We start from the raw sequence: 12451 nt of genomic DNA, 5'->3' as shown, positions 1-12451 counted from the left end.
GGCTCATAAGGAATATACCTTTCATAATTCTAAGACTCTCTTTTGACTCCATACATAAATTTATATTATGAAAAAATAAAGGAAAAACTAAACAGTCCTATCAAACATTTTAACACTTACATGAAATGAAAATGATCAAGTCGTCTCTTATCTTACCAAAAACAACAAAAATCAACAAAAACAAAAACAAAAAACACGAAAATATATTTGCCCTTTAGCTAAAGAAGCATTTAGGGGAGTTGGATGTTTATTAAATATAATATATATCACGGAACATACAAACGAATATTTGAGAAACTGATATGCTGAATTAGTGATATGAAACTTAATAGGCCAAAATGAGCAATACAATAATGAATATACAAATTTGGAACAATGAGCATATAATTTAAATTTTATTTTAATTAAGTTTGATATGTCTTCTGAAGACAGGCTTGAACTAATTCCTCGTCCTATTCGAACACCTTATAGACTCGTACCACGTGATAACGGATAATACATGTATAAAACAATTATTTTATTGCTATCTCCGTACCGCGGAAAATGTTTACTTGTATAAAGTGCAGATTGAATGTAACACACACACACACACATATTTTAAATACAGTTTTTTCCCCTTTTCTTGATTTTAAATTAACTTTAAGAATGTTGCTTTTCCAGATTTTTTCCACAAAAAAATAGTTTTATATCCAAATCCTGAGGCATTTTCTTTTTTATTTATCGGATGTTTTGTTCCCACTGACGGAACACTCAGGTTTATCTAAAATGGTTTCCCCAAATCTAAGCCCTGACAAACTCCATGTATCTATGTGACAGACGGTAGCCTCCGCAGGATTTCCAGAACAGTCTGAGTTTATTTTTTGGAAGAGGAAATCGTGCAAATATTTCAAGACTCTTAGAATGCTAACGAGAGTACGGACAATTAGTAGTCCGTCAGCTGCGAACAATATTTCAAATTAGGGAGTGAAGTATCGGCATGGTGGAACTGTAAAAAAATGAAATATATACTGAAGCATCTGTGGTCTAGTTCCGTTTCTTGGTGTCTGTCATTAGTTATTGCGCGGTAAATGTTTTTAGATGTATGTTTTTCTGTTTTAAATCTTGTGTATAACTGACGAAGACGTGTACATTCCAGGTAGTTGTGAAATAGTTTATTTTATAAATTGTCATGAACAGTTCTCGTGCAGTCAATTGGCTTAATTCCAAGGACACTTTGAAATTATTTAGTCGTGGAAACAAACAAAATTGAAAATGAGTGATGTCTGCATTTTATTTATTTTTGGCATTTGCTTTTTCCCTTCTTATCAGACGGGTTAAGTCTCCTGGCCTATTAACGCATTAAATGGGCTATAAATGTGAAATTTATTTTAAGAGTTTGATGAATGGTTTTCCCCTAAAATGCAAATCTAACAATTAATTTCTTGCTTTGCAATTAAAATATTTAAGAGAAGTTAAATTCGGTACAAATGAATAACCTTAGTAAAAGCCTTCTAAAATAAGATAATAAAAGACAACAGAGATTTGAAACATATGATTAATACTGAATTCTTATAAACTCAGTTGATCTTCTTTCAAGCATATCAGTTATCAATTGCTGTATTCAGTCCGATTTAGTCTAAGAAGTCAATGAAAGTTTTTGCCAACAAAACTTAACCATAGTCAGTTTCTATAGTAGGAATTATTTCAGAAGCCTTATTTATAAGAAAAAAGAAGAACAGAAATCAAAGCCTAACAAAAGGTTGCGAATTCGATTCCCGAATTCGAATGTGTGTTACAGGATGTGGCCCTTCAGCCCGTGTAACATTGCGAGCCATAACAACTTAAAACATTTTATTGATAGTTTATGGACCTTTAGGAACGATATTACGTACCTCTTGATGATAACGATTACGCACCGATTTGACTCGGTAAATTTTACCCAACTTCTGGAATGCTAACACTTATTTTGATGCTAAATATGCAGCCTCCGTTACTATTTGACCGTTAAGTGTCACGTGACCAGAAGGATGGAACAGAACATTTATTTTCTAATTTAGAGCCTGAAGCAGACAAGGATGAAATTATTACAATAATAAGGAAAAGATATGCCAGTGGATACATGTAGTATAACAATTTATAAATGACATTGCTCATTTCAACAATAATGTTGTATTATTTCAGTTAAAAGGAATACTATATATAAAAGTGTATGACTACTACAACATGCTATCATTTATGAATATGCCCACAAAATTAAGAGTTTCTTTTTCTTCAGAATTGAGTAACCAAAAAAGTTTTTAGTTTTTGTTCATCATCTAACGCCGAGAAAATTGGAAATTTACTTTTAATTAACTGAAAAATTTCTTTTCTTTGATGATCATATATATATATATATATTTTTTTTTTTACATGTTATCAAAAAATAAGTTTCATCATCTACACTGTTAGAATACCGGGTATAACCACCAAAGTTCAAACTATCGGCGAAATTGAATTACTCGAATACCAGTATCATCAACTTTTCCGAGTTGTGTATACATGGATGCAAAGTAGAGGTCTAAAAGTATGACGAATCTACATATTGTTATTCAGAGGCAGACCCGTAGGAAGCAATTTCACTTTGAGAGGGCACAACCATACCTTTTCAGTTGAGAGGGCACTATCAAGTACCAAAATTCCTTGACAAAAAAAGGTCATCAGACGTTATTATTGAGAGGGCACAAGCATATATAGTAGTTATGTTTTCTATAGTATTCTATATATCGGCAAAATTATTGGGGAGGGGGGGCACGGCCCCCCGTCCCCACCCCCGGTTCCTACGACCATGAGAGGGATATAACGAAACATTTATTTTAATACCTCGTTACATGAGCATTCCCTGTATCTGACTACTCGTTTCGTGTAATCTGTGAAAATGACCAATCTTATTGATTTAAATGATCGCTTCTGCTTAAACACAAGATCATTCATTTTTCAAATAGACGTAATACCAAAGTCTAACGGAAGTGCAAATTATTGTATAGAGAGAGAGAGATAGAAAGAGAGAGAGAAAAAAACGATGAGTTAGATAAGAAACAAAATTAAGACTTTTTTTCAGATGTTGGTGGACACATTTTCCTATACCTATTTCTCTATTTGTATTATTTTTATTTCATTACATGTATTTACATTCAAAAAATAAATTTTTCCGCCGAAATATTTCGGACATAATGCCGAATCGATGTTAAACAATAAACAGTCCATGTCAATGAATGAATGAATCAATCAATCTTTTGTTTTAATTTCGGGTGCTTTTCATTTGGACCGATTTTTCAAATGTCATTTCCTTGAATTTGGTGGATTTTTTTAATTTAATATTTTATTTGGGGATGCATTATTAGACAACTTAACATAAGGGGCGATATCACAGTAAGTTTTCAGTTGGGGACTACAGATATCCAGTCTAAACTGATATCTGATTTCGTGCACAGTGTCGATCAGTATATAGTGTTCAATGTTGTGTTCTTTTAACTTTTATTAGGTATTTCATGTAAAATGATTGTGACTTTTAATAATATTTAGTTAACATCACAATAGTTAGATAAAATGTTTTAATCGTTAAAATGATAATGTGATAAGAACCTGTCCCGAGACACAGATTTTTCTAACTACACAATATTAACTAAAATATAACTTTTAACCTTTGTCAGGTATATATTTTATGTACAGTATATTGTTCTTTAAGAATATAAATTAACAATAAACTAGAGTGTATAACTGACTCCCTTTTCAGGCCCGTAGCAACGTAAACTGTCTCAAAAGTGGGGAGCCAACCCCCCCCCCCTTCCCAAAAGAATCTGCCAAGCAAAAAACAAACAAACAAACAAACAAAAAAGAAAAAAGAAAATGAAAATGAACATTTACTAACAAAGCAGAATGCTATTCTAATAAAAAAGTGGAGCCCCCTCCCTTTTTGAACCAAAAAATAGTTCCATCGCCCAAATGAAATTATTTCCTCTGAAAAAAAAAACAGTCAAAATGAAATTATTCTCCTCCCAGATGAAAAGTCCCGGTAACTTTAACATTGTACAAATGAGCAGAACATAGTAATAATTTCCTTTATTGACATTGCATAGTGCTTCAATGTACAACTGACTATTCTTATATACTTTTTTAATATGTGTATATTAAATTGAACAAAAAATGAACGGGGTAAATGTTGTGACGTGTATGAGCATTGTGTTGATGAAACCAGCATTCATCTTGAATATAATACGAAAGATGTCTTTATCCCTTTCAAAATTGACTTTGTATTGTCAACATAGACTGCAGATCAAAATACGCCAGAGGGTAAAGAAAAGAAAGCTTAAAAGTAAGTAGTTCTGGTCAGGATGGTTAGTTCTGACATAATAGATATATCTAGTTTCTATTTCTGTGCTTTTGTGTGTCACCATTAACAATACACAGAAATATAAAACCAACGATCCTACATTGCCCAACAAACATAGTGATATAGCAATCGGGGTGCCGATTATCATTGCAAATGTAGATACACAAAACGGTCGTCAAAAGAAATATTAAGAAACAAGACGAAAGCAGAGCAGACCTTTTGTGGATTCTTTATTTGGCTTTGGTTTGATTCTGTAAAGTTGGAGAAAATGAATACGTCTGGATCTAGCTGAAGGTCTGGGATTAAATATCATGAATTATTTGGGTTTCTCCTATTTATGACATTCCGGAAAACCGTGCATAAAATTGATAGAAAGCTACGCTTAGGTCGGATTATTGAGAATCACGAAGTCGTCATCTTTTTGCATTGATTTCGTCTTGCAGTGCTTAAAGAAGTGTGTTTTCGAGTAACGTAAGAATTCCTTCCAAAACCAGATTTCTTCGCAGAAATAAATCATTTATTTCAATCACGTGTATATACTTATGCGGAACATTACAATCTATCAAATTTGACATTTCATCACAATTCAAGATTCTCGCGTTCCTATTTACAAGATTAAACTATGTCGCCAGGTGAATATCGCTGCAAATTGTAAAATGGCCATGTTGGTGCTAAAATTGTTCTTTTTACCTTTCACACAAATCCAAATGCACTCACTTTATACAGTACAAAAAACATCCAAGTCGACAAATTCTCAATTCTTTAAAGTTTCTTTGTTTTCTATTCTGAAGATGAAGAAAATTAACACCGATAGGTTTTCTTTGAACTAAGCGTATTAAAATTTTCGTAAAAGTTCAGAAAAACAATCTAAAAACCTAAAAATCAAACTGCGCATATGAAATTTATTGTTGATAGTAATATTGACAAAGCTGAACAGATATAATTCTCAAATTAACAAAAAAAATGCTTTCTTTTTTTAAAAGATAATGTTAAATTTAATAACTTCAATATCCTTTAAAATTATATATACATGTATATAAAAAAAATAATAATTACCCGATATTTTGGTATTTAGATATAACAATACAGACTATCACGATATTACGTGGAGTTTGAGTTTTGAAAACTGCGTTGGTATAATATCCGAAATATTAATTACTTAAACCAAAATTAAATAAGACGTATTTCTTCAAGATATATTCCTTCAAATTTAGTCAATAAATTTCATTGATTACTGCATTAAGAAGGAAGTCAGCAATGTGTAAAACAATGTAATGGAGTCTTAAAACAATGTTTTTATTTTTCCTTCCCGTGTAAAATAATTCAGGTAGAAAACCGGTAATCACAAAACTGGATTAAGAAAGTCACGGTGTCTCAAGCTGATTTTCTAAATAAATATCAAATTATTCAATTAAGACTTTGGAAGCAGGCAATAATGATTTTTCTGCACGAAACATCAAAACTTGTACAAAAGAAAAATCATTAAGTCCTGAACTTTCAAGAAAGATATCATATAGAACAAAATCATCTTTAACTTTTAATTTCAAACAATATTATGTTTTTGGGGTCACAGTATGTAAACAAAATACAATTTCTAATTGTAGAAAAAGAAATCAAAATTTATTTTCTATTATTTTGGAGGAAGTAAGAAAGGCGTTTGATATTTTTTTATATTCACAAATATTTTGTTTTATCCTCTATGCGATTGTAGTTTAATGTATCCTGTTCCGCATTTTAACCTACAGTTTTAATGCCAGGCCTTTTTTTCAACAGAAAATAGATTAGTCTTAATTCTAGATAAGGAGCCAGTATATCGATTTGATGGATGCGACAAATAAAAGAGAATTAAGTTTTAATCAGGTCTTGGTGGGATCTCACCGAAGCTCAGCACAGTTGTTAAACTCACGAAGGAATCAGATTCATTTTAATAGAATCCTCCTGAAATCCAGAGACATAGTAAACATAACAAAGTCAGGAAACAACGTCAGACTTCTTGTGTTGATTTCGTATTGAGAAGTACCCGATCGATGGAAATTTATGTTTATGTAATTTATTTTATTTATCCTCATTTTAAGTCCTTGAAAAAATAATAATGAAAATAAGATTGAAAATTAAGAAATTAATACAACAAAATTGCATGTGTCTGAACTATGGTTTATAGACCATATTTCGATTTGGATTTAACGTAATTACATTGAAAGAGTTTTTTTTTGGACAGAAAAATATTACATATGTTCAGTGTCCCCCCATTTTTAAGTAGAGTTATTTACGAACAAAATTTAGAAGCTACACTTTCATCTCCAAGAATTCAAGAGTTAAACAAAATGGAAATATATTACTTTTTTTCGCTGAATCTCTGCGGGTAGGGAAAGACATATTTTAGTCAAATATCAACAAAATAAAATTAGATATGTACATAATTTAAGGAAAAGAAAAAGAGAGGGCCCGATACAGAGAGGAACAACCACGGAGGTTGATATCTGATCAAGGATAAGACACGAGGAGTCTCTAGTTGTTTGAGATGGAGTGGAAAGGGGGAACCTCGGCTACCGTCTGGATTGACCCTCCAGAAAGAACTCCATCATTGTCTTCCCCAGCCTATCTGCCTGTCTCTCATCGGATGCAGAGTCGTTCTTATAAACATTTTTCTTGTGGTCGGTATGCCGCGATAGGACGGGTAAATTTATAGCTCTGCTCCTCGGCTATCTTGAATAAATAAGTGACACATGGTAACAATACTAAAGATCACGAGATTTATGCGACAGGGGAAAAAACGTGTTGGCGATAAGGGGATAAAATAGCAAGCTTTGTTTATGGCGATGAGTACAGTTTTATTTGCCGCACATGAAGAAATGATATACAAATTAATAATAAATCAGATTGTTTTAATTGTCATCTCATCACCGAAGATCTCTTTAAATCTATTTTCCTGGTTTTAAGTCTTAATTAATCATAATTTGAGATCAGAATTAATAACTGATGTAGGTCTTACGCTCGGATCTACATCATCGTGTGATTAGCATTTTATTGTTAACGATCCAGTGAGTGACTTTGTTTACTTCTTGAAGATGAGCACGATGCTTTTGTCTCTTCGACGTAACATTATCTAGATTGTTTATTGCTGGAAGTATTAAATACCCGATTGTTTTAAAAAGATCAAAGCTATATCGCAGTATCAGAGAACGAATCTTTTAGATTTTATTTTTAAAAATTTGAAGTTTACTCATGCGCTACTTCGTTTGTAATAGTAGTACCGACTGATCCCCGGGAACCTAACGGAACCAATACTAGGTGCTTACAAATAATCACAAAGCAGCAAAGTTGCCGGAATCTTTTCAGATATGCCCCATTTTCTTTCCATCCTTTACCAATGGAAATGCTATATCCGGACTAAATTTGTTTCGCTAATTACAAAAGTTTAACATGTACTGGTAATGGGTTTAACACTTACGCGTGTTTTAGTTGCATGCAGGAAACAAAGCGCAATCGATTGGAGTAGAATCATGAATTCTAAGTGTCTTCACTTGCATTAAGTACAATTTGCGCAATTGCAAAACATTGGTTTTCACTCTAAGAGCCTTGCAAGTTCTGTCATGATTCAGTTGCAATAATTGAAATTTGAATAATTAATTCGTTTTTCTATTTGAACAGGTCTCCATAAATCACAGAAGACAGAAACTGTTTTTGGTCATAAATTGTTTTCGTCAATAACCAGACCGGCAGTGCTGTCTGATCATACTGGCTTCCTCATAAAAGAAACTCATCATTTCATTTAATGCATTGAGGGAAACTTTGGAGAAATAACATATGACTTACCCAAAATCTGTAAATCTTCTTTTGATGAAGGTATTGTTTTCTGTGGCGGTTAGGAAAAATAATTTGATCTCGCGCAATCTCCTGTTGAGATCTCGTAATGTATAAGGAACCGACCAATGGAAATGCTGGTATTTGCTAGGCTTCATAAGTATATTTTTTTCATGGGCCTCTATATAACTCAAACAGCACTAGTTACACACCCAATTCAGAAAACTTAATGTGGCGTGTTCTTCTCTGCAGTTAATCAGTTATAAATGTCAAGAATCACACGTGTTCTTCTTGTGTAATCCAATAAGAAGATATGTAAAATTTTACATGACTTTTATTGTTATTATTTCGGGTAGCTTATCTATGGAATTATAAATGTAACTGTCGTGCGGAGAATAATTATAAACTACCAGATCGGGAGTTTGTTATCTTTATGAGGCTAGAAAAGGCAGTAAATGATGAGAATGTTAATAAAAAATTGAGTGAATGAATTTAATTATAATTCATTATCACGTGGCGGAGTGCTTACTACATAAATGTCGAGTATCCGAAGATTTTTTTAACACATCATCAATTAATCACCTGAGAAAAATGTAATACCATGAATTATTGGTTTCCATAAACATAATCACACGAAATCATTTTTCTTTATTTAACAATAAAAGAACAGTTTTATTTCGTCGTTCCAATATTTTTTACTGTACTTAACCAGGTGTTTGAAATCGAGAAAAAATATTTATTCTTGCATTAACATCGAAACTTGATTTTAATTTAAGAAAAAGGTTTAAAAATTTGATATCTTCAAATATTGATTTATATTTTTAGATATCTTTAAAATGCATTTTGCATTTATTTAATTAGCAGTTTAAATTTCTTGTTACAATCTTAACTTGTAAAAACTGACATAAAATTGATTCGACAAATCTAATTAATTTCAAACTAGAGAAAATTATGCTTGGTTCTTTATTCATATAATTTCATAAAATCCTATTTTACTTTTCTAAGAATTTTTAAATCAATATGCCATTTGCCTTTCAGCATATGACTCGCCATCGATTTTATAATAAAATCTGTACTTCCATTCCTCGATGAATGCGTTTTAAAACCATTTTCCCTTTGTATATGTGTGTTAAGTAAAAGATAAATCTGCAAATGACCATATTCTTTTATTCTGCGATTCAAAAGAAATCAAATTCAATTTTTAAAAAAATCTCACGAGGAAAGATTTAGACATAAATACATGTTACATTCCAGCACTGTGTGTAAATTTACATGTACCTAAGACAGGAATGAATTCTATTCCAAATAAAGTAAAGTATCTGCTATTATTTTCGCATCACATGCACACATCAGATATACATCTGTATAAAATTACAATGAATGTGCTTATCCTTGTGCATGTTTATTGTCATAAAAATATTGGACATCGATCAAAAATAAGTGGGTGGCAACATTTATGAACATAAACATGTAATCAATATTGCGGCACATACATAAGTATGTAAACTTATAATCTGTCTTTTTTATTTTTTTAATCCTTTTTTTTTTTTTTTTGTTTCGTATTCAAAAATGTTTGAAAAATTTTTACAATTATCCGATTACGGCCACCCAAGAAAGTGTAAATACAGAATAATCAATGAAACAACGGATAGATAGTCTGTCAGGTGATATTTAATTTTTTTTTTTACGGGAAACATCCAAATTAATATTGTTTGTTTATTACTTTCAGATCATACAAGGGTATATGAGGTTCATGAACATATTTACATAAATAATACAAAATACAAAGTCAAGTTAAGAAAGAGTAGTATACATGTAATATAAGGGTATTACTGAAAACATGCCAATATCTCTTTTTAACAACTGATAACTTTATCAGTAAGTCTACATCTGTGGTGGACATAAGATTCTCAAATTTATAAGTATTTACATGAGAAAAATATTTCTTTTCAATAAGTTTCATACGTAATTAGGAAAAAAAAAGGACACTCCATTACATAACGGAATTAAAATACATGGTTTAAAATGTTTGTATTTTTAATGTTTAAATCCCATTGCACCCTTCTCCTTTTTTTTAATTCAAAATTTGTTTTAGAATTGTTTCGCGAATACAAAAAGAAAAATATGAATATTAAAAAAAGACGGTAGAATATTTTGTTTTCATTTCGAGCGTGATTTATTTATTTCTTTGCTGTTTTTTATTCCAAAGGGATCGACTGTAAACAATACTTTTTTTCTTGTATAAAAAACCTAAAAATTTACTACTTGATGATTTATTGATTAAAGGAAAATTTCAGTTCTGCCAAGAGCCAATGCCCTTAATTTCATACTTTTTATATATGCATAATGCTTAACAGAATATTTATTTTTATTTTTATTTATTTTTTTTTTTTTTTGTAGAATTTTTCAAAAAGCAGATGCCATTGATGTTGTAAATTTAAAGTTCGCCAGCTGATAAAGGGGCTTTCATATGCCATTTAGGTTTCATTCTGTCTGGAATTTACATATATATAAGGAAAAACCTTTTAGTATACATGGAGAAACCGGAAACACTTCTAAAGTGTCATATGAAAATGGAAGTAAAATGTTTATCTTAGCTAGCAATGTACGCAGAGCCATTATTTACTGATTTTAATATTAATATTATTTTTATATTACGGAATAAAATCTAAATTAACCTTTGAATAGTTGCTAATATATTTCATAATAAAACAAAAAGATGTGATAAAAAGGGATAGTTAGATTCCACTATTAGTTTATGTTGAACAAAAAATGATAACGTCCATTTAGAATGCACGTTATTTAATTAACAAACTTCAATCCCCCTTAGATACATGTACATATACTTGTACATATGTATATTTAGGTCGCAACATAACAAAATAATTTTAGCATTGCAAAAATTATAACGAGGTTTTAACAAAACATTTTCATTCTCAAACTGTGCATCTGGGTTTAGTATTGCTAATTATCAGGAGAAATTCAATTAGCCTTATACATGTAATATATTTATGTTTACTTGTAACTGATAACTTGAATTGTATGGGAAATATACACAACATACATGCACCTGTTTTACATGTATTAAAGTACGCTGGAATATTTACAAATGTACCCCTAAAAATTAATGCATGTTTAAATAAGTAGAAAGGTGAATCTAATGTTTTTAAATTTTATTAGTTTCCCAAATCTACAGAAAATTTGACTGTTGTGATTAAATTACAAACCAATTTATTTGTAATCTCGCTGAAGGAAATTAGAAACAATTCCTGCTGGACTTGAGATCATTTATTTAATTTGTCAGATGGCCTGATTTGAACGGTAGAAAGTCCGCAGCGACAACTTGCCTTACAGTGATGAATACACAGTCAGTGAGAGGATTTTAGTCAATTTATCTATCACTACTCACCCAAGCTTACTTTGGGTTCTTTTAGTTTGATCTCTGTTTTATAGCTACTCGTATCAACTGGCCCTTCTTCAACATGGCGATCCCCGTGTGATTATGGTCGGTCTAGTGATTTATAGGCCGCCGGGTGTCTCATTTCAATATTTTTCGAATAAATCAAAAATTGGAACCAAATATTTATTTGAAATGTGCAAATTATCATTTTGCATCTTGTCATGGCAAAGGTTGCAGAAATAAGCGGCATATTTACACATCAGCTATACGAAGCTCTGAGCTTGACCAGGACAAAGCAAACCGTGAAGGCAAGATGATGAAGTTGATTCCGAGCCCATGTCATGCCATTAATCTTTTGAACCGACATTTTTAATTATTTCTTTTTATTTTCTACTGTTTGATATTTGAATTGAAACTGAAATGAAATAAATAATAAATTTAAAAAAAATCAATATCAATATTATAAAAGTTGTATCTAAATTTCAAAACCAATTGTTAAGATTGATTGTGTTAATGAAAGATCACAGCTGAGGATTTTTCAGCGCTAGGCTATATACATGTACATTGTTTGTAAGTACTGTATTTCAGAAAATAATGTAAACATCGCGATTAAAGACTTTATTTTTGTGTTTATAAACAATTCAGTATTAGTATTAACATATATTGATCTTAAGACAGTGATAAGATTTTATGACAATATTTTATTATTTGACATCATAACCTTGACTTTGCAACGATGCTACATGTCTGAATAAGGCTGTTATTTCTTAAACACAAATATACATTAATTTCAAACAGATTAAGCAGCAGACTTATACAAACAGGCTCTTGATATAAAGAATGTACATGTATTAGAGCGAAAACATAGGAGTCTAGTGGCCATTGTACCAAATAAAAAA

The 12451-nt window shown here is 31.0% G+C and overlaps 1 protein-coding gene across 2 annotated transcripts in view; it reads right to left on the bottom strand.

Moving 5' to 3' along the window:
• Nucleotides 1-11586, bottom strand: part of LOC133186732 (homeobox protein Hox-C5a-like) — a 29741-nt gene extending 18155 nt beyond the window's left edge. The window contains exon 1 of one of the 2 annotated variants that reach the window (XM_061322015.1): nt 11562-11586. The gene's annotated coding sequence lies outside the window, so the exon portion shown is untranslated. Of the gene's footprint in view, nt 1-8164; nt 8336-11561 lie in introns of those variants that run through there. The other variant, XM_061322012.1, reaches the window with a different exon arrangement.
• Between the last annotated feature and the right edge of the window lie 865 nt (nt 11587-12451).

Source organism: Saccostrea echinata, unplaced genomic scaffold (genome assembly GCF_033153115.1).
Source record: "Saccostrea echinata isolate AGI-Se365-2 ecotype Australia unplaced genomic scaffold, CSIRO_AGI_Sech_v1 ptg000014l, whole genome shotgun sequence".
In the NCBI taxonomy this organism is placed as follows: domain Eukaryota; kingdom Metazoa; phylum Mollusca; class Bivalvia; order Ostreida; family Ostreidae; genus Saccostrea; species Saccostrea echinata.
Note: the sequence above shows the minus strand (reverse complement) of the source record. Positions and strands in the feature narration are given on the sequence as shown.